A 22,142-nucleotide genomic window follows, 5' to 3' on the forward strand; every position below is an offset into this window, starting at 1 on the left:
TTCTCTCTCTCAAACACACACACACACATACACACACACACACACACACACACATACACTCACACACACACAAATAAAAGTTACTACCACATCAGAAACTTGTTTTTTGTTTGTTTGTTTGTTTGTTTGTTTGTTTGTTTTCGAGACAGGGTTTCTCTGAGTAGCCTTAGATGACCTGGAACTCACTCTCTAGACCAGGCTAGCCTCGAACTCAGAAATCTGCCTGCCTCGGCCTCCCTAGTACTGGGATTAAAGGCCTGCACCACCCCCACCCGGCGGGAACTTGTCTTTATTCAGGTGCTTTATCAACTTTCTAAAGAAACTGCCCTGAGATGTGCACTAAATCACAATTTCAAAAAATGTTCTCTCCTTTTGTGTAAGTTAAAGAAGTTTCTAGAGTAGGAGCAATTTTGTTGATAACAGAATAGATATAAAAATTGTATGTTATCACCAGAAAGTTTAGGATATTTGAAAACTACTATCATTATACAATATTCAAAGGGAATCCTAGACAAAATGAAAGAAGGAAAGAGGACCACAGAGAAGCCATATGACAAGTGTTACCATTTCATGTTAGGAAAGGCCTGTGTGCTGTTCTCACTATATGCATTTAGTGAAGCACTGTGATACCGGATGATCTCAAACTCACTGTGTCCTGTCTGAAGATATTCTTCAATGATTTTTTTCTTTCTGCTCCAACTCCTAGGTGCTGGAGTTATAAGCCTGGGCACTAAGTCTAATTGTAAATTACTTGTGAATCAGACCATGTCTTTGCATACATTAAAAAAAAAAAAACTTGCTGGGCAGTGGTAGTGCAAGTCTTTATTCCTAACACTTGGGAAGAAGAGGTAAGTTGATTTCTGAGTTTGAGGCTATCCTTGTCTACAGCGAGAGTTCTAGGACAACTAGGGCTACACTGAGAAGCCCTGTCTCATAAAACAACAACAAAAAATGACAACAACAACAACAAAAAAAACCCCAAAAACCAAAAAAACAAAAAACTGCTACAAATTACCATTGTTATCAGTATCTATTGAAATTAAATCTGAGTTCAAGAGAAGCATCACCTGAGGAGCAGTGCACATGATTAAATCTACACTGGCAATGTAGATATCAATAAACACTTATATAGAAGAATTAAAATGATAACATTTTAATAAGAAAATTTTATTATACATGGGTGTTCTGACTGCTGAATGTCTTTGTCCCACATGTATACAATTCCCACAGAGTCCAGAAGCAGGCATCAGACTCCACCAGAATTCAAGTTAACGAGGTTTGGAGCTGTCAGTTGAGTCTTCTGTGACTGCAACAAATGTTCTTAATGGAGAACACATCTCTCCTGCCCACACAACACTTGACTTTTGTCTTTCCCACCAAGTGTGCTGGATCACTCCCAATCAAAGAGAGAAAATTCTGGAAACCTGTAGTGACAGGTGCATGAGGTAGGCATGCTAAATGTCGTAAGCTGCTCCACATCCATGCTAGGATCTTTTGAATTCAGGAATCAGCCACAGGATCACTGACTGTAAGTTTGCAAAAGATTTGTCACCTCTCATCTAGGATATCAATGCAGATTAGGCCCATCAGATGACAGATACATATTTGTTTGTTTGTTTGTATGCTTTTTGTTTTCTTTTGTTCGAGACAGGTTTTTTCTGTATATCCCTGACTATCCTGAAACTCAGTCTGAAGACCAGGCTTGCCTTGAACTCAGCTATCCACCTGCCTCTGCCTCCAAAGTTATGGGATTACAGGTGTGACATATACAGTGGAGAAGAAACTCCTGATTGTGAATGTGGGTAAGAGAATGGTGCACATCTGTGTAGACAATGGTGGGAGGAACCTTACTACCAGCTGGAGTGGATAGATCCTGACTCTGAAATCAATTTTTCTTCTCTCTCTCTCTCTCTCTCTCTCTCTCTCTCTCTCTCTCTCTCTCTCTCTCTCATCATTTGCATATTTACCATTCCTACTTCTGGGAACCATGCACAGCATAAATATATTTTTTTCTTTTTTGTTGGATATATTTTTTATTTAGATTTCAAATGATTTCCCCTTTTCTGGCCCCCCAGTCCCCAAAAGTCACATAAGCCCCCTTCCCTCCTCCTGTTCTCCCACCCACCCTTCCCACTTCCCTGTTCTGGTTTTGCCTTATACTGCTACACTTTCCAAAACCAGGGGCCACTCCTCCGTTCTTCTTGTACCTCATTTGATGTGTGGATTATGTTTTGGGTATTCCAGTTTTCCAGGCTAATGTTTTTGCTGCTTTGTTTTATTTGTACTCTTTATTTTATTTTATTTTATTTTATTTTATTTTATTTTATTTTATTATAAGCCCTACTTCTCTCACCTGATGCAGTTCATGATTGAGGATAAAAGCCTATAAAGAATTGCCTGTCCCAATGTGCTGTCACCCCTAGATGATATCAGCATTCGGTCAGCGCTGACTCAGTCTAGCCTATCCCCTTTTCAAAAGATGATATTTATAGTGTTTACATTAATGAAGTATGTTGCTTACCTCTGTGCAGGATACAAAACTTCTTTCATTTTCGGTGGAGCTCTGCCTAAGGCATCATCCCTCAGTTGGTCTCTCCATGTCTAGACCAGTCATTTGGCTGATACCTAGTCATCCATTGGCCACAGAGAACTATGTATGCCTGAAAAGAGAGCTGGTGATGAAATAAGATGGGCAGGATGGTGAAATAAAGAGTCAAGACAAAAGTTCTGGTCATGGCTCAAAGTTTAATGTTCTAATCCTTATTTTTGTAGGCAAAACCCAAAGACCCATCATTTGTTTCAGCTGGATTGAGTTGCAATGTGAGATCAGTAGGTGGTAAATTCTTCAAATCTCAGGCAGGAAGATGCAAATGCAGGGATGCCAGGCACCGACTCCAGCCAGGTTGTAAAAACTAGTTTAGCAAACACAAGCCTCCGGGAAGGGCACACAGGAAGATGATGGGGACTGGGAGGCATGATATGAAATTCACAAAGTATTAAGAAAAATGAAAATATGTAGAGTGAAAGTCTTCGGAAAAATCAGCTTGAAATTTGAGGTCACCCTGCCTTTAGGATTCAATGAACCATAAAGGAACATGGAAAGAGGATAAGAGACAGGGAAAATGCATGACACCATGAAGACAAGTTCTAAACACAGCTGTATAAAGGTTCATATGACCATAGAGAGGGTGTAACATCAAGAAGATATCATTTATGGATGTGGACTAGAACTATGAATGACATTGGTCACGGACCATACACTTGAAGGTTAAGTACAACCAATAACAACTTGCAAAAGAAAATATTGCTCACTTCAAAGAGTCTCACAGGGAAAACAAAACACTCTTAAGGGTAGGCAACAAGCCCTGCAATATGAAACTATCTCAGTGTAATATTTGGAGCTTCTTTCTCTCATATTTATGAATCACAACATTTTATAACCTTACATATCCATTGAGCTCTTATTATATTTGTGATGGCTTCTAGTTTTGGGTCTTCCTTTGCCCATGAATCTTTTGTGGTTTTTCAATAGAAAATTTTCTTCTGTTTTTGTTTGTCTTATTTTACTTTTTTTCTTTTCATGTATTTTATTTTGTCTTATATCATCATTTTAGATGCCATTTAATTGGATGTAGGTCAAGCTAGACATGTATAGAAGTTGGAAAGAATTGAGAAAATGGAAGAAAACAAAACGCTAATCAGATATATTGTGAAAAGCAAGATATCTAATTAAAGAAGAAAAACAAGAATAAAACAAACAAATAAGGATACCAAAAAACAACCCCCCTCTCCTCATGGGTGCTCCTCCACCCACCCAACCACCCACTCCATTTTTGCATTAGAAAACACTAGATCCTGATTCCGCTGACCTTAGGATCAGTTATCTACTTTTTCATTCACAAATTCCCATCTCTATGAGACCTAAATTTTATTACAGAATAGTGAAGATGTTGATAAATTACCTCATCAAGAAAAAACAACAAAAAACAAACAATAGTGGTAAAACAGAATGAATGTGTTTAGGAATCTAACCTAATTCCACATATGTAATCATCTCTGCAACAAGTTTAAGAAATGTTCCAAAAGACCCAGCAAGCAGCTGAAAGAGTCAGATGCAGATATTTACACCCAACCAATGGACAGAAGCTGCTGACTCCGGTGGTTGAATTAGGGAAAAGCTCGAAGAAGCTGAGGAGAAAGCTGATCTTGTAGTAGTACCAGCATTCTCAAGTAATCTGGAAACCTAATATATCTCAGACACGGGACCACCAAAAAAGCAGCATACATCAACTGATATGAGGCCTCCAACACATATACAGTAGAGTCCTACCTGGTCTCACTCAGTCAGCGAAGATGCACCTTGCTCCCAAGAAACTAGAAGCTCTAGGGAGTTAGAGGTCTGGTGGGCTACTAGGTGTGAAGGGTAGAGCCAACGTCATTCAGATAGGAGAGTAGGTATGGCATGTGGTAAAGTAGACAGTGGGCCAGGAGGGGGATAAAAATCTAGACTGTAATATAGGTTAAATAAAATTTTTAAATAATAGTAAAAAAGAAAGAAAATGAAACATTACTGCAATTGCATTGAGTTTTGGAATATTTGCAGAGAGTGATGATGTGCTTCTAGGATTTTACTTACTTTTATCTATAACAATGTAATTATGGAAAGCAATTATTAGTTAATGTTTTTGTAAGACTGGGAATTTGGGTCAACAGTGAAGAGAATGTACTGGCCATGTTGAATATTTGAGTTTGGTTTCTCTATCCATGTCAGGTTTCTCACAGCTCTCTCTGTGTTTAACTCAAGGGTCACTGGAGACCTTTTACTTTCAGCTGCACTTGTAGACACAGGCAAGCACTTGTGTGCCTACTGCACACACATATACATAAGAAAAATAATAAAAATGGTTTAACTTTTATTGAATGTGTTGTTCTATGTACGGTTGGTTCATATTTGTTTTATTAGAAATAATTTCATAATGCTTTGTATAATAATTTTGAGTATGAGGGGAGAATATATGTATTTCAGAACACACCTTCTAGGGCTAGACTATCTCATTTTATTAGATAGTACTGTGGATGAACTCATTTGTTCATATTTAGTTTTAGGGGATTTATCTGATTTGATATCATACAGGCCACAAGTGTCCTTTAAAGACACTGATTTCCTTATAAGTATTTAAAAGCTAAATCTACCAGTCTCCCATTTATATGTAGCAAACACTAAACAAATAATCTATTGAGTAATATTGGTTTTTTGAAGCCACAATTTGAATAATTGTGGCTAAGTGTGCAATAACATTTTAACCCATTATATTGCATCACAATAAACTTGGTGTATATAAAAATGTAAAATACTAGATTCCTCATATTCTAGACATCATGTGTCAAAAATTATCTACATATTCCTGGATATAAAATCATGTGAATTTTTGAAATGGGCATGTCTAGATCAAGAATAAAATCTTTGATAATTTCCTTAGCAATTTTTTAAATGTTACAAATAATCATTTGTCCTCTTCTTTACTTTGACAGAGACCTTGAAACTTGATTCCAGTATCCAACTAGGACAGTCCAGTTGACCTTTTGCCATTTCATTCTCCACTGGTTTCTTCACTTACATGGTGGCCAGAAAAGATAGGGACACATAATTAAATATAAAAAAATAATAAGTAAATATAATTAAAATTCAAGTTTGGAATGTAATTTAAACGTAATTTTAGAGGAGATCAGTTATTATAATAAATTTGTGTAGATAATCTTAAACTTCAGTTTGAATATAAATATTTCTTTTGTGAAATGACATCTTCCAAGAATTTTCAATGAATACAATGTGAATGTTAATGAAGAACGTGTCCCTTAACGGGACATTGTTAATCATCACATTTCTATGAAAACTGACTTAGGAAATGGATAGTTCTTGTTAGTGTTGATGCATTTTAGACCCATTCTGTATCCCATTACTAGAGGAGAATTGGTGAATGTGATAGATTTAGTACAGCCACAAACACTCAATTGTTTTTATGGAAATGCCATTTCCTTGGAAGCAGCATAGTCAAAGCATCTGCCTCCCATTACATCCTTCCAGATTTTTTGAGTCAAGGACCTCAGTAAGAACTACATACCAAGGATGATCTGAGAAAAATTAACTACATGCCTGTATCAGTAGTTTTACCAATTGCTTTCATTAATAACTTTTAATAGCATGTTCATATATATATATATATATATATATATATATATATATATGTATATATATATATATATGTATGTATATATATATATACATACATGTTCACACATACACATATATACATATTCACATATACAAATATACACACATACACATATACATATATGCACATATACACATATACATATATACATATACATATATGCATATATACAGGTATACAGGTATACATATATACACATGTACATATATACACATATACATATATATGTGTACACATATACATATATACACATATAACACATATACACATATACACATATACACATATACCTATATACACGTATACCTATATATATATATATATATATATATATATATATATATAGGTATATATATACACACACACACACATATACATATATACATACATACATATATACACATAAACATATATGCACATATTCACATATACAAATATACACATATACACATATACATTTATACACATATACACATATACAAATATACACATATACATTTATACACATATACACATATGTATATAAACATATATACATACATACATATATACACATATAAACATATACACATACATATATACATATACATATATAAACATATACATATATATACATATATAAAGTCCTTTATTTTATTGTTTTTTAATTCTTTAATCTTCATGTTTTACACTTACATAGTTATGCCACTCCCCATCTTCCCCCTGACTCTTCCTCTTCCCATACCTCCTCCCCATCTCCAAGAAGATATCCACACCTCCCAACTCCCAGACTTTCCCAATCCCTGAGGCCTCCCATTTCTCAATGTCTTAGATGTGTCTTCTCCCACTGAGGCCAAACCAGGCCACGCTATACCATATATTTGTTGAGAGCCTCATATCAGTTAGTTGCATAGTGTCTGAGAGATCTTGGATGCCTAGTGTAGTTGAGACTGTTGGTCTTCCTATGGGTCACCCTCCTCCTCAGTTTATTAAAACTATTCGCTAATTCAGCCACTGGCTTCCACAGATTCTACCCATGGTTGGATATAGTATTTTCGTATTTGAGAGCAGAAAAAAACATTTCTGCCTCAGACTACTGGACGATATATTGAAGAATAGGTTAAAAATAGGAAGTACTCTGCCATATATGTGCTCCTATAGGAAATAAGAAAATATGATCTAATTTCATTTTTGTAAATTATTTAGTTAATTTGTTTCACTTGACAGATGGTTTCTATTTGTACCTGTATCTGTTCTGGAACTCACTTTCTATACAAGGTCATATATTTAACTGTCTTATCAAATTTTATTGGAAGTTACCAGGGGAGAAATGTCCACAAAAGCAAAATGATGAATACAGTTTTTATAAGGATTTGAGAATTTTATTTCTTCCAGTGTAAACAAAGCAAGTGAATGAGTGAAGAGTTTATGGAGAAATTTCACATGATCAGCGGATATGATACTTCTAGTCATCACTAGAGGAGCCAGTGAAAGTGATTTCAAAACTAGATACATGCACGGTAATCCAATAATTGATAGATATGTGCCAATGTTTGACAGAAATCCTTAACTATTCCTTTAGAAATATGATTTCTCCCTGACCTTTTGGATAGAATTTCTGTCTGGTCTTATTAAAATGATGTAGATCTAGGGTACAAAGATACATCCAAGCATCCCTGCACTGGATGCTAAGATGGAGAAGATCTCCACAGCAACCATGACCTTGCCCTTGGTGCTATGGTAGACAGGGAGGAAGGTGACCCAGACACTGCAGAACACTAGCATGCTGAAGGTCAAGTACTTGGCTTCATTGAATGTGCCAGGCATATTTCTTGCAAAGAAAGCAACAGTGAAGCTTCCAAGGGCCAGGCAGGCCAAGTATCCCAGGACACAGTACAATGCAGTAACTGAGCCCTTGTTGCAAACAATAATGATGTGGCCATGCTCAGAATATTCATCAATATCAACAAAGGGAGGAGAAACTGCTAGCCATAGTGCACACAGAATACATTGGAACATGGAACATATGGGTATAATGGAGTTGGGTGCACCTGATACCAGGAAGTACCTTAACCTTCTTCCTGGGTCTGTGACTTTGAAAGCCAGGACTACAGTGATGGCTTTGGCCAGAATTGTGGAAACAGCCACTGTGAATACAATTCCAAATGTAATTTGCTGTAAGATACAAGTTGCTTTGTTAGGATGGCCAATGAAGATAAAGGAGCACAGAAAACAGCACATAAATGACATGAGTAATAGGTAGCTGAGGATTCTGTTATTGGCCCTTACAATAGGAGTGCCATGATGCTTGACAAAGACCCAAAGAACCAGAGCTGTGAATGCAGAGAAACAGAAGGCTATTAAGGCCAGAGCCATTCCCAATGGGTCTTCATAGCTTAGAAAGTTCATACTTTTCTGAATGCATTTGCTCTGTTCTCTGTTGGCATATTGGTATTCTGGACAATTCACACACTGGTCCATATCTGATATTCAAATAAAATTTTAGTTAGTCCTTCTGTAGAAATTTTATTGACAATGTTTTTCAAGTAAGGATGTTGAAAGAATCCTTGCAATGCTGCCTTTGATGCTAAGAATGTAATTTGAAAGAGATTGCTACACAGCATTGCTTTCAATTCATAATGTTCATAAAGATTTGAAGGAAAATATAACCAAACAATTTTTCTTTATGTTTTTAACTTTGTTGATTATATAATTTATAATGTTATAAGGAAGTAAAGATTTCCTAAACCATTTTTTGTTTTCATTTTAATATCATTCAATTCAGAGAAGATATGTTTTAAGCTATCATGTGGTTGGGTATATTTTATAAATACAAAGCTTTACACTCACTGTTTGCAGAGATCATTGACTGTATTTAGAATTCATTATTTATGACACATTGAGATTCTGACTTCTATTGGGACAAGACCAGTAATACCTACTTGAGCATTCACTAGTTCAAACTCATTAACATAGAAAGAACACTAAACTGAACAGGTATGCTATGTGGATGTTTATATATTAATATGTGTATGTTCATGTAAATGTAACAATTGCATTATTGAATTTAAGTGATTCCTGTCAGAAGTCATAAGAAGAATTTGGAAGATGTTAGGTAATGTAATATTATTTTTTGAAAATCAGAAAACATTAAAGAAATAAGTCATCGGATGTATCCTCATCTGTCAATAAGTAAACACATGTTCTGCTTATTTTTCATGAGATGCACTAATATTACCACTGAAAGAAGCAAAAATCTCTGTAGATACTTTGTACTAAGAAATACTTCACCTTGATTCTTTCTCCATTTGCAATGTTGAAGACTTTTACTCCTGCCTCATCTCCATTTCTATGGTACTCAGTGTCTGTGAATGTACTCAAGGATGAAAACAGTATTGACAATCGGAATGAGAAATATATCAGAGGAGTCCCGGAGAAAGAGGGGCAACCTAGATGATTTGTATTAAGCAATAGTACCTCATTCTTAAGTTGTAATTCCCATCATTACAATATGAACTGTGTTGTGTTAGTAATTGCACTTCATTTTCATGCCATTTCAGAGAATTCTGATTATATTCCCTGTTTTTCAATATTCTATTCTAGACCAATGTATTTATGGAGAGCTATTATTTGATAAGTTTCCTAAAATCCTAAATATTGGATTAGGTTTTCATAGGTAATTTTGCTCTACCAGAGATCCTGAGTTCACATCCTTGCACCTATTTCTGGTATCTCAAAAATGCATGTAAGTGCAACTACAGGGGGATTATTTGAGCATATGTGCACATGTGTTACCCATCCCTGACATATTCACAGTTAATACATTAAAATATTTTATGGACTCTCTGTGGAATTTGTTGATACAAATATTAGTTAATTCTTATTCGTTTTTTACATCGAAAAGTGTTTCAGTAAGCTTTGAGAAATTATTTTGGGGCATACTGTATATTGAAATGCAAGGCTTCAAAATACACTTTCTATGTATGTTGCTTTGTTCTGCTACATGCTCCTTGGAATAAATCAGATTGTAAGCCTTAGTCACAAATGATTTAATTTTTGAACCATTTCACAAGCATGATATATCTTTCAAGAATTTTACTATGCTATATAGAGTGAAAGGCAAAATAGCTGACAAGCTAACCATAACCATTTTGTATTTAATGAACCCTAAATAATTATTTTAATAGTGGTTGGTGTATTTAATATATTAAATATAATTCTCATCTTATATTCTACATCATGGGTCAAATCTTTACTTTCTGCATTCATATGACATATGGCTTTGGACATGTCTTTCTGAATACTACATATTATCAGTTTCTCATAAATTTTGAAATACTTTCATCTTCCATATTAATGTAACAGAGAATGTGGATTTTGTACCTTGCAGTCTCATGACCAAATCCAGTAGATTTGATATTATATTTGGTTCTTTATGGTGTATAATGTTTATATGTTGTACACATTATTTGTATGGCAGTAATATTCATAAAATTTAAGAATTTAATTCTTTCAAAATTGTGACAAAAATATAATATGCATGTAGTTTTACAATAGATTAATTATTACAAAAAAAACTTGGGGAGAATTCCCTCAAATCATAATTTTATTTTCTAAAGTATTTCTTCCTGAAAATGTAATCTGCCATGAATTTGCAATGAGTCAATATCTAGTTTAAGGCACAAAGTATATTTTATTATTTGTTTGATTTTGGCAGAATATTATTAATGATTTTTAAATCTACAACTAATAAATTGCAAATGTGGTATATTTTATATCTGTATTTGCCTTTCAATTGACTTCCTCATTCTAGTGTGATACAAGATAATTATATATTTGCAACATGTATCAGCACAGCAAACACTCACTAGTGTAATTAGAAATTTCATTTTCAGGGCAAGGGCTACAAATAAAACAGCAGGCTGCCATTCCCTCCTTCCAGAATCTTCTGAATCCAGCAACACAGTCTGTACTGCACACAGAGGATGGCATCTGAGAAAAAAAATAGACATATAATGACAGTGACTTTTAGCTATTTCTTTTATATTTTATATTAGCACATTAAGATTTTAATAGAAGCAGTCATCAATAGTATTCCCACCACGAAAAGCCTAGGAACAGACGGGTTTATCACAGAGTTCTATCAGACCATCAAATAAGACTTAATACCAGTACACTATATACTATTCCACAAAATACAATCAGAAGGAACACTAACCAATTCGTTTTATGAATCTGCCATTACACTGATACCTAAACGACACAAAGACTCTACAAAGAAGGAACCTTTCAAACCAAATTTCCTTACGAATATAAATGCAAAAATAATCAGCAAAATTCTTGCAAACAAAATCGAAGAATACAACAAAATAAGCATACATCATGATCAAGTAGGCTTTATCCCAGGGATTTAGAGATGGTTCAATATAAGGAAATTCATCAACATAATAAAGTTTAAAAAACAAAACTCAAAGGAAAAAAAGGACATGATCATCTCATTAGATTCTGAATAAGCATTTGGCAAAATCCAACACCCTAAAAGCAATGTACAGCAAATCAGTGGCCAACATCAAACTTAACAGAGAGAAACTCAAAGCAATCCCATTGAAATCAGGGACTAGATAAGGCTACCCACTCTCTCCAATCCACTTTGTTGAATATAGTATTCAAAGTTCTTGCCAGAGCAATTAGACAACAAAAAGAGATCAAAGGGATAATACTTGGGAAGGAAGAAATTAAAATATCATTATTTGCAGATAGTATGATTGTATACTTCCCTGACCCCAAAAATCTACCAGAGAACACCTAAAACTGATAAAACAACTTTGGCAAAGTGGCAGGTTACCACTATCATGCTTATTCAAAATTGTTACTGTAATTTTCCATCATGAAAACATAGAAAATATTATTTTTTACAACTATCTTATTTAAACATGAATCTTAATGTGTTCATTTTCTCATAATTAAGATAGATGTTTGTAATGAAGCTCAATGTCACTTTTTAAGAGCACACCTCTAATAAGATATGACCTGGAAGAGGAAAAGTTTGATAGGGAAGGAAAACACAAACATCAAGCACTGATTAACATGGCCTGATAAAAACCGTGGGAATGCTTCATGCAGTGAAATCTCAGAATAAGAGCTCTGAATGCCTGGAGAAAGAATGAATGTCAACAGATAAATCTCCATTTCTACATTACCTGGAGTAGGTTAAGCACTGATGTTTTAAATGGGAGAAAAAATAAAAGAGGTAGGATATAAAACTTGAAAATGAACACTGATAATAAATACTTGCTTTTTTTAAAAATATCTCTGGCCTCCTTCAAGAATTATACCAATTGAATGTTAGGAATATGATTGCAAAGTTTTCTATAAAAGCCCTACTACACACTAGGCCCTATTCAAGGCAAAAAGTTAAAAATAATAAATCTCTGAATATATAATCTTGCTATTTACTTACAGTAACCTCATATAAAATAGTAAAGTGCACTTTGATAAATGATTCTTTATATGTCTATACAGTGTGTCCCATAACTCACACTTATGGTAAAGTAGCGCTTCCTTATATATGTTATAAGTAGCACAACTCCAAAATATAATAATTTTCTTACTGAAAGTAGAGTTGACAAAATCCAAAGTAGGGAAAAGAAAGAGTAATACAGTAGTATCAGTAGTTGCGGAAGAGCACTAATTCTGATATATTTGAAAGCAAGAGTGTCAATTAACCTCATCCCAGAAACCTGTCTACAATAGAATGACTAGTCAAGTAGAATCAATGTTTTGGTGATATTTGGGCACAAATGTCATTGTGATTTTATTTTCACAGTTAAATTCCCAATGCCTGAGGAGATTCAGTTTACATTAAGTTTAATTTCCCAATAGGGCAAAAAAAAATTCACCCACTGTCCTTTACATTTGTGAATGATGAATCAGTGATAGAAGAAGACACCAACAGTATTTGGCTACCAGATATTTTGGTTTGGGCTACTATTTATAAGGGCATTCTATTTCTGTTTTTTATGTAGAATTACAATTGACATAGAATATCATTTTGTCAAAACATTTTGTTTTGCTGTTCACCAGAAATAGATTATAGGTGTTTCATACTATACTTACTCACATACTCATGTGGCATAAAAAACTGGCATTAATATTTCCAGATTATAGAAATTAGAGTTTTAATTATAGTTTAAAAATGAAATATTGTTAGTACTGAAATTGGAATAACTGTCACTCAATTGTTTATCACCATCTCATGCTTCAACCACTCCTATTCATGCAAAACATGAAGTAGGATTTTCTGATTCTTTCACCTAGTTTCATTTTATATGTCTAGATACCATAATGTGTTAGGAAAATTTTTCCTACTATAATGTCTTAGGTTTTGTTTAATCTTGATTTATTTTATTTTCCCATAGAATCCTGTTATTTTTCAATAAGAGACAGAAAGTGGCTGTGATGGGAAAGGCAGTTGGGAAGGAAGTAGGAGTTTTAACTCTGATATATTTACAAGGAAATTTGAGAATTGGTCGCATTACAATAGAAGGAAGTAAAACTGTATTTATGATATATTATATAAGAAGTACAAGCTTTTTTCAATAAATAATAACATCACAATTGCAAAAATATTTCCCTGTTCTCAGAGAATGATCTTTCTGTTGTGTGTTGTGTTCTTTTGTTAGCTTTTTTCTAAAGAATTATGCCATACATATCCATCAAAGGTATTGTTCTTTAATAACCCTTTTCCCACTTATTACACATTAATTTGTTTGCCACCAATTTTTATAAAGAAAATTTCTCCTCCTGTATGTGCGTGAGTCTCCCTGCCCTGTGCAGTCCACCAATGAATGTCTTAAAAATAAATGAGCCTTGTTTTCTTTGATTTAATTTAGAGAATATAAATTAAAATGTTCATTTAAAACTGAAAATTATTTGTTATTTTGTCTGGTTGCTGTTATTGATGTATTTGATGTATTTTAATAGCCATGTCTTTGTCTCTTCTTCCAGAGCTTTAAATATGTTCCTTTGTCCTGTTGTTCATCTTGCTTAAAAGTGTGAAGGGGTTCTTCAAATTAATTAGAAAGTTATGAATATATTTTAAAAGTTATGAATAATTAAAAAGTTGTGAATATTAATTTCTGTAATTTTGTTCATTAGTGAACTTGGTATATATCCTTTTGCTCTATGGGAACATATTTTTGAGTATTGTGCCAAGGGATAGCAGCTATGAATTTTGTGTTTCATAATTGTAACATTAGTGTCACACTTATCAACATCTCTTAAAGAGGTTCAATCTAAGGGATGAGATGACTGTGTAATAACAACAATGATCTGATGAGAATTTTGTTTAATTCAAAGGAAAGAATATCAATCAATAGTGAAAATAGATTTTTATTCATTAAATTTCAGAAAATCGTTCTGATATGAAAAAGTTATATTTTATGCATGGATGAAATCTTCAAAAAATAGTAAAAATATGTCAAAAAAGTAAAAAAGAAACACAATTCAGGAGCTAAGAAATTTGTTCCTGATGTGATGCAATTTTTCATTTCAAAATGATGCAGTGTATTCACTTGCCAGTGTTTATTACTGTGTTTTTAAATCAGTAAATTCATATACATCCACCTTTCTATTTCCTGTGGCCAACTCAATCATGTCTCCATATAAATGAAGGTGTTGACCATGTGGAAAATATGGCTTGAACTTTCCTATCTTCATCTTAACCCCAAGGCGTTGAGAGCGATTCCAAAAGTGAATAATGTCATACTCTTCCTTCAGTACTACTCTCTGTTTCATAATCACTTTGTCCCCATGAGGATTAATTAAGTGGGTCTTTCTCAGGAAGGAGTTTATCTAAAGATTAGCATTGCACTATAATGTATATACCATTACTTAAAGTCATAAATTGTGTTCTGATTTTATAGAAACGGCATTTAAAGAATGAGGGAAATCTAAATACAAGCAATTGGATAAATGTAATTACCATAATATTCCAAGAATTTCAGTTCTCTCAGTGAAAACTGCCAAACAGAGACAAAACTTTAGAAGGAAACACAAATAGGCATCTCTCTCTCTCTCTCTCTCTCTCTCTCTCTCTCTCTCTCTCTCTCTCTCTCTCTCTCTCTCTCCCCTCTCTCTCTCCCTAAACAGCTTAAGACACCAAACATCATCCAATAGAAGAAACTACCTTAGAACAGTGAGAACTGGCTCCTTTCTCATAGGCTACTGCCTGATTCAACCTGTTGCAGATTCACCTGATGGAGCGCATGGGCCAAAGCATACACAGAATTGTATATGTTATGACTAAAATCACTAAAGGACATGTCAAGCGTCTGTTCCATTAGCCAGTCCAATGAGGTATTGGATGAATAGTTCTTCAGCATTTCACATTTAGATGCTGAGGCTTCATAGTTAAAGTACTTCCACTCTGGCATTACTACATATAAGTCTGTACTTCTGAGATGACACCTTGTTTGTACAAAATTTTTTAAGCCGGAAATCTCACCATAGTGGTGTAGAAGAGTAAGAGTTCCATAGAATGTTCCATGGGGTAAGTCTCTCTTACTGGTAGGGAAAATCCATTGTTTTGTGGTAACCCATATTCTCTGTATAACTGGAGATTCCCACAATCTGAAGCTCAATTCAAAAATACTGTATGTTTCCCCATATACGATAATAACATTTGTGGTTGACATCACAATTTGCTTGTAGTATGTTTCAGTTTTTTGATGGAATGACTTCTCTTGGGCTGATATCATGTTTACAAAGACAAGGCAAATTTCATTATTTTAACTTTCTTTTCTCAACTCAGAAAAAAATTGTTTGCCTTGATCGTCATCTGAGATGACAAGGCCAACCCAGTTCCAGTGGAAGTAAAGTATGAAGGAGACCATTGCCAGTGCTAGAGATGTGTCCTTTGGGTCCATCTGATAGAGATAGGGAAATTGTTCCTTATGACTGAAGATAGAATGGAATGGACCATAGGCAAACTGAAGAAGCTACAACATAGAGAGCAGTATGAGGTGTAGTGCACTTAAAAAAAAATGTGATCATATTTACCTGCAAACAGTTGATTACATGTGACTTTCCCTCTTATCTCTGATTCAAAAGAGCCAATGTGGATGCCTGGAACCTCCACTTCTAATGGGAACTGCAAGCATAACTGTTTGACAAAGATGTATAAAATGTATTCACATGTTAAATTAACTGTTTACTGTCTTTCAGTTTTAATTTGATATCAGGGGTTTCAAGGTTTATAGTGATTCTAATATATTTAAAACTTAGGGATATTTCTCTAATATTTTTAAAAGGCATTTATGCCTTAATCTAGAAACACTGCTTCTAAGGTTTAACAGGTAGCTCCTATGTATGATATTGCTTTAGCTTTTAGGAAAAAATATTCTTATATTCCTATACTTGGTGTTATTCCTTGTACACTAGAAGTTGTTTTTCACATAAAGATGCCAGAGATCTCCTTGTTAGTATAAGGCTCCAAAATATTCTGTGACTATTTGCTTCTGTGCTTCTCCAGGAAACAGATAATCAGAACAAAGTGAATTTAAAAATGTAAACAACATTGGGCAGCCTAAATATGTCAGCAGCATATAAGATTTTAGAAAACAAAACAAAACAAAAAACAAACAAACAAACAAACAAAAAACCTCATCCTACTAAATGCAGAGGAAATCATTTGGCAAAATATACAGGACTTGTAAGTTGTGTGTCTTGAGGATAATACACAGAAACACAGTGTAGATGAAGTTATATTCTCCATAAAAAGTGTCTTATGATGATGCAAAAATAATCATGTGGGAAAATTATGAAAGAATGAGGTATTGGAACCCCATAACCCCTCTTTCTTAGACAATTTTCTTATGAAGAAGGTCCATCTTGTATCTTAGGAAGAAGGGCCAAAATAAAAACAAGATAAGACATAACAATAAGTTCTCTAATGATGTGACATAACCATTGTTATAACATAATATAAAGACAATGGCTTATAATAACTAAAGCAGTGTGTTGCTGAAATTGTTGCCAGAGGGTCTAATGACAGTTGGCATTCTAATGACTCTGAACCTTAATAGTTGGTCATACACACACTGGTAGCAAAATGGCTAATTCCACAGACTGCATTGCATCTTTTTATTCTGTCTAGTGCCACTGATATGTCACAAGTGGATGGTCTAAGAATGGCCTCTCGTGCCTTTGCAAAAAATACTCCAACTATCTAAATGTGGGATATAATGAAATGGTTTGTTAAATATATTTCTGTACCATCTCAGTTTTCCTGATGACTAAATTTATAAAAACACTTTGATTGTAATTGGTAACTCTGCTGTTTCACACTTTACCAATGATAATGTAAACTTACAACAAAATGACGATAACATATCTGGGGACAGAAAAAAATATTTTCTGTGATTTGGAACAACATGGATCAATCTCTGCTTACTTTGATTTGTATAAATAAAGAAACACTCTGACTTCCAGTTAGTCATGGCTGCAAGATTCCCTCTACCACCACGCCACACTGCATTCTTCATGGTCTTCTCTATTCTTTCTCCTTTCTGGAGTCTGTCAAATTTTGGAGGTTGCCCCTAGCCTATCATGTCTCTGATTAGTACATCCTCTTGAACTTATTACATAGATTGATATAAGAATAAACACAATCTCGAGCATTAACTTTTGTAATATCTACCAGAATCACTCAAAGAGACATAAGGTTGAGAATTCCTGGCCTAGGATAACTCACACGTGGAGATAAAAATATGCCCAGGATTATTGCCATTTCAAAAGGTATATTCCAGTGAGGTCCTGTAAGCAGAAATGAGCACATAGTTTCTTTGTTACAGAAATAATTAGGCACAGGCTTATAATTTTTTGCAAGAAAAGAATAGTTTACACTTTTTCCATCACAGTGGCCAAAATTGTGTTTTATAATCAAAGATATGTTTGGTAAAAATCAGGATTCCTGTTGATTTCATCCATTGAAAAGGCCAATGCCAAAGCATATTTGTGGATTTTAGTTGGTTTTCTGGAAAAGAGTACAATGTTTATTACAGACATATGTCTATACATGGTCATTTGTACTCAATAGAAGCACTATACTGTATTGGAAGTTTCTGCATATGATGCCTAAATAATGAAACAAATGGATTTATTTGTGAGATTGGAATGAAATGAGAACCAGGAAAATATAAAACACTTTATATGTTCATGGCAATGTGGCTCCTATAAATAAGGTATGGCATTGAGCTCATTCACAAGAGCATTTCCATCTCCATGTTTGAGTGCTTGATCAAAAGGTAGAGGAAACCATAGATATCGACAAAAGAATAATGCTGATCATGACTTCATTTTGAAATTACTGAACAATATAAAAATACTTGTGTTATGAGAGCCATGGAATTTATGACAGAATCTTGTGAAATTAACTGAATTGTATAAGGAAGTGAAAACATGATTTGTCAGTGCATAGTAGACTCTGTGCAGCAACTTTTGGTTCCTGTACTTACAATCACTTATAATTAGTGCCCTATGATCTTAACATGTACCCTCATATCTAACGTCATCTTTTTAATTTTGACTTTCCATTTTTTGCTGAAAGAAAATATTTTCTAAATATTTAATTTTAAATAAATTCAAATATCAAACATGAATTTGGTAAATGATAGATGTTTTTGAATATGTTTGGATGCACTTGAGTAATGATTATGTAGATCATAAGAGAGAAATACAGCCAGGTGTTTTATAAGATACTTTGTTCTAGACTATACTTGCTTCAAATGTGCAGGTACACTTGTGAGAGGTACTTAGTGCAGAGATTAAGGGATTGCCATATGGCCCAAATATCACTCACCTACTTTCTATTTACAAAGAAATGTGATATATTCACTCTGGCTACTTCTCATCATTAAAACTTAATTTCTAGGAAACATCTTTGATAACATTCACAATTCAAATAAGCAACATTAGCATCCTGCTGAGAAGTAGGAAAATAAGTAAATTCCAGTGATATTTGTATGTGCCAGTACAATCTGTTTATAAAATAGAAGAGATTTTTGTGCAACTTGTATAAAAAATTTACATTTTTAATAAAGTGGGTCACAAGTCAGTGGGAATGGAATAATACATTGTATTTAAGTTTATGTAAAGAATTATATCTCCTGTCTCATCCTTGCCAGCTCATATAATCTTATCAATAAACACTATACATATACCTACATATTGAATAATTAATTTTGAGCTAAATAAAATCAGGTTTACAACAAAAATTGTAATGTGGTGCTGTTTGCATTCTATGCACTAAAATAACCCATTTTAAAATATTCTTTATCACCAAACAAAAAAATCTCAATTGACAATTTTACTAATACATAAAAGAAGTTTTAGAACAGACCTTGTGAAATGCACAAACTATGTTATACAACTAAACCTTAGGAAGCATCAGTTACTCAATCTGTCTGTGTAGCCTAATAGTCACATTGGCTGTGTTTTAAAAAACTATCAGCTTTCCACAAAATGGGTATCATTATCACATCAGTAAAATGTGGACCTACATTTACTAAAATTGCTGAAAAAAGGCCCACAATATATAAATATAAGTAAAAGGTTAGAGATTATCCAACTTAGACATGAGAAGAGAAGACGTGTTTTTTTTTTAATAATGACAAAAATCAAATAAACAACTCCTGTATCACTATTGTCAAAGATTCCAATTTTCCCACAGCAGAACTGTAGCCCATGCTAGTGACAAGGGGCATAAGCAGTTACCACTAATCAAAGAATGTGAACGTATCATTAGATCCTTATGTTCCAAATGTATTTTTCTTTAAAGAGTGAATGGCAAACTTAACATTGTAAAACACAGAAGCCAGTGCTATTATATGAACAGTATGAATAACTATATTGCTTTTTGATTATCTTTAAAACATTTGAATGTCTTGCCCTCTAATACCTAGAAATTCCTTGCTCATATACATAAAAATATCCACCCGGGCATTCATACGAAATATGTATTTGTGAGTGTAAAGATCTTCTCTTTCCAAACTTCTTGATGAAGCTTTTCAAGAAAAGTGGCCACATTCAATAAGTTTGAGAGAGTAACTTTTTATATATAGTTCTTGAGCACTATGAGTGCCCTGAATGTTATAGGAACCATCATATGCTCTAGGAGCAACACAATGATGGAAGGACCTTCTGCAAGACTTATGACCATCTATTTGCATGTACTTGGGGTAAAACAATCAAATATTATTCCATCAGTCTCAATGAGTCGTTACTGTGTAGAGTGCAATACAAACTTCTAATAGGAGGGCTTTACATAAAGATTCAGTGTAGATAATCCTATATTCTTCAGCTTGCAGGCTACAATGAAGAAAATGACATTGAATCTGTTAAAGAATTAAGGTAGTTTCTTGGTGTTCAGACTTAGCAACAGAACAGGAGACTCAAGGATTTTTCTAATTTTCATGCTCAAACCACACAAGAAATATTCTAGATGTCACTTACATGGAAAATACAAATGCACTTACAGGGTATTCAGAGCCTGGTTGTAATGATCTTTCTCCATAGGTGTCTGAACCACTTCAAGGATAAAGGAACAAGTGAAACTCAAATCTTCATCCTTGATTTCATTCATATTTATTCTCCAAAAGCAACTGGGACCAATGGAATTGGCCATGAGAAGTGGAATGTTGAGGAAGAAGAGGACTACTCTCAAGATGAACATCTTTGTCCTGCCTGCCTTAAGCCTGGGCAGTGAGGATTGTTAAGTCCCATGCATAACAGGACATCAAATTTCTGCCTGTTTTTATTTCTCTTGGCAAAGGAAAGTTTGTTGCATATCCATGATTCATTTCTTTCCAGATTGCTCCCGAGCCATGGAGACTTCTTAAACACTCTCTTTCATGGGGCTCTGCACCTGCTGTCCACAGCACATGTAATAAACACAAGTAGGTAACTAGCATAATTCATTCCCAGGATCAATGATATCACTTGTGTTTTTGAATACTGGTAAAGTAGCCTTTTTTTTTCCAATTTGATCCTTGGAAAGTTTCAACAAGGTGTTTATGTGAACAAAGTTAGAATTTATGTTAGTGGATTGTATCTGATGACTCACAATGTGACATCCAGTAACAGTACAACCATAGCTACTGGAGACACACAGGATTACAAAGTCCAAGTCAGGGAGAAGCAGTCTCATGTTTATAGTCACTGAGATCCACAGATCATGTACAATATGGACTACATCACACCAGAGACATGAACATATTATCTGAACAAGGCTTTTGCTTATGTTTTATTGAGGATCAATAAACAGACCAAATTAGAAATATATTTAATCCTGTTCTATCAAAATTTATACAGTTATTCAGAGATCCACACTTAATTTACGTGGTGAAACACGGATTTTAAATGTTCAACCAGATCCAGAGAAAATGCCTTGCTGTGTGCTTTCTTTATTTTCTTTCTTTCTTTTTATTTGTTATTTCATTAATTTACATTTCAAGTTTTATCCCCCTTCCACGATTCTCAACAACAACCATCCCATCACTTCCCCCCTCCTCCAGCTTCTATGAGAGTGCTCCCCTGCCTACCCATCAACTCCTGCTCAGCACACTAGCATTCCCCTACCCTGGGTCATCTATCCTCCATAGGACCAAGAGGTCCCTCTTCCAGTGATCCTAGATAAGGCAGTCCTCTGCTACATATGTGGGTAGAATTATCAGTTCCCACCCCCATATCTACACGGTAGTTGGTGGGTTAACACCCTGGACTCTCTCTTTCATTCCTTCAATACTAATGAGACAGTAATCAGAATATTTGAAGTTCAAATTATGGTCTTCCTCCCTGATCCTGAGAGTTTTTTTTCTCAAAGTAATAACTTATGTTGATTCATATATTCTATTTTATACATACATACATTGT

The 22,142-nt window shown here is 34.2% G+C and overlaps 1 pseudogene; it reads right to left on the reverse strand.

Moving 5' to 3' along the window:
• Nucleotides 1–7,790: 7,790 nt before the first annotated feature.
• On the reverse strand, nt 7,791–20,943 carry LOC127667631 (vomeronasal type-2 receptor 116-like; annotated as a pseudogene).
• Nucleotides 20,944–22,142: the final 1,199 nt, after the last annotated feature.

Source organism: Apodemus sylvaticus, chromosome 17, assembly GCF_947179515.1.
Source record: "Apodemus sylvaticus chromosome 17, mApoSyl1.1, whole genome shotgun sequence".
Classification (NCBI taxonomy): Eukaryota; Metazoa; Chordata; class Mammalia; order Rodentia; family Muridae; genus Apodemus; species Apodemus sylvaticus.